This window comes from Penaeus chinensis, chromosome 31 (assembly GCF_019202785.1).
Source record: "Penaeus chinensis breed Huanghai No. 1 chromosome 31, ASM1920278v2, whole genome shotgun sequence".
NCBI lineage: Eukaryota > Metazoa > Arthropoda > Malacostraca > Decapoda > Penaeidae > Penaeus > Penaeus chinensis.
In genome coordinates, this window is record NC_061849.1 from 10,394,250 (window position 1) to 10,396,749 (window position 2,500).

General features: G+C 32.8%; 1 protein-coding gene and 1 non-coding gene across 2 annotated transcripts in view; one reads left to right on the forward strand and one right to left on the reverse strand.

Moving 5' to 3' along the window:
* The window catches only part of LOC125042012, a 60,189-nt gene extending 59,099 nt beyond the window's left edge, over positions 1-1,090 (forward strand). The window contains exon 13 of the mRNA XM_047637473.1: positions 1-1,090. This exon is cut by the window's left edge and continues 1,091 nt beyond it. The gene's annotated coding sequence lies outside the window, so the exon portion shown is untranslated.
* Positions 1,091-2,308: 1,218 nt separating this feature from the next.
* Trnam-cau lies at positions 2,309-2,380 on the reverse strand. Its single transcript has one exon. It is a non-coding gene; the product is annotated as a tRNA-Met (tRNA).
* Positions 2,381-2,500: the final 120 nt, after the last annotated feature.

Here is a 2,500-nt window from a genome sequence, read left to right on the forward strand (position 1 = left end):
GTATCAAGACAAGTACCTGGAGTCTTCTGAAGATAGACGCGAAGAAGCAAATCAGCTGAAAGTCCTGTTGCCACACCACAAATACCTGTTCCTGGGTTAACTGAGAGATCGTGTGTATGCATTTTAATCGGTCGATTCACGGATTTGTTAATCAATATGTTTGTCGTTTAAAAAGACATGTGTATACACCTTAAGCCTTTATTTATAGTTCTCTTTCCTTAAGGATATTAACTTTTATCCTTTGTTAACTGCATTTGAATGTGCAAGGCAATGTATTACTTACAAATAAGGGTATGTTGTTATGTGTTAAGTGCAATAAATTGTACAAGTTAATAATTTTAAATATGTTAATGATGATAGTTGGATTAGATTTTGTCAGCCGCATTTGAATGAATAATTTATATTAAAAAAGTTAAAATTAGTATGAGACTGATGGCTATGCAGTCACTGTATATATACAAGTATTATAGTAGGTTTATGTGAGGAAATTTATGGAAAAGAGAGAGAGAAAAAAAAAACATGATAGACATGGTAGAACTTCCAAAAAACCAAAGATTAATACACTAATTAGTTTAAAGACAATTCCTATGTGTTGTTTTTACTACGGCTGACTGTCCCAAAGATTGACAAAAAAAAAAAAAAGCATTTTGTTCTCAACAAATATGCACTATTTGGGGAGAATCTCAACTAGCATATAAGGTTATACTGAACTGTAATTAGCTATTGTTGTAAGCCTGATTGTTAACTAGCCTCTGACGCTGTACATATTTCGTTTTGAATTGGTTCTTAGAGGTCATAGTAAAAGAAGCAAAATGAAAATTGGAAAGAAAAGAAAAGAAAAGAAGAGGGAGAAAAAAATAAAGATAGAAATACCGTCAAAATATGATGAAGAGAAAAAAAATGAAAGGTGGTATCTATATATATCGCTTTGCTGTCTGTATATTTATATTATAAAGTATATGGAAGGATATATATACATATATATATATATTGTAATGGGGTCTTTGTGAGACTATGTGGTGTGATTTCGGCTGCATTTTTCTTTGTAAATATTTTTGTATTATTTCTTAGAAATAAATGTATAAAGGCATATTTGCGATTGATTTATCCTTATAAGTAATTTTCTACTATGATATTTTTTATCTGATAAATTACATTAATGTCTCTAGAAAAAAAAAAATGAAACAAAAGGTGTAAATGTTCTTTTCCTCTTAAGGATTTTACTTGAATGCGAACAAATGTGAAAAAATAACTATTAAATAACTACTCTTCTCTCATTCTTCCTCCTCTTCTTCTCTTCCTCCTCCTCTTCCTTTCCTCTTCCTCGTCATCTCTTCTTTTCTCTTCCTCTTCCCTTTTTCTATTCCCAATTCATCTTGTTTTTTCTTTTCTCTTTACTTACTCCTCCTCTCTCTCTCTCTCTCTCTCTCTCTCTCTCTCTCTCTCTCTCTCTCTCTCTCTCTCTCTGTATATATATATATATATATATATACATACGTACATACATACATGTATACATATATATGAATACACACACACACACACACGTACACACATACGTGTATGGTTAGTCGTATACATATATTATATACGTGTGTATATATGTATATATATAAATTTTACATATGCGCGTATGCGTGTATATACATATACATGAATATATATTTATATATTTATATATATATTTATATATATCTACATATAAATATATGTATATGTATATATACATATGTATAAAAGGTATGAATGAGAATGAGTATCTTCACAATACAAGAGATGAATTTGACCGGTTTCGATTATATCTCTTATACATTTGTCAATATGGATACGGTTCATACAGTCACACACACACACACACACACACACACACACACACACGCGCGCGCGCGCGCGTACACACGCACACACACACACACATATATATGTATATATATAGACATATATGTATTTATATATGTATGTATGTATGTATATGTGTGACTATGTGTTCATATATACGTACATATATATATATATATATATATATATATATGTTGTGTGTGTGTGTGTGTGTGTGTGTGTGTGTGTATGTATGTATGTATATATGTATGTACAAAGGTATGTAAGAAGCTTGATTCAAAATGAGAACCGGATCCTTAAGAAAGTAATGAAACTTTCAAAATCAACTTCCGTGTTCCCTCCACAGCGCATCCATTTATCTTGTCACTGTATAAATTTTATCTAAACCCTTTCAATCCCCAATTCGACATCTCTCCCTTATCCAAAATATTATAATATGATGATAAAACTTGAAAAAAAAATAATCGTTTAGCAGAGCGTGGTTTCGATCCACGGACCTCTGGGTTATGGGCCCAGCACGCTTCCACTGCGCCACTCTGCTGCAGCGAAAGAGATTTGTTTCTAGTCAGTTTTGCTGGTGGTGGTGGTGGTGGGGTTGGGGTTGGGGTTGGGGTTGGGGTTGGGGTTGGGGTTGGGGTTGGGGTTGGGGTTGGGGTTGGGG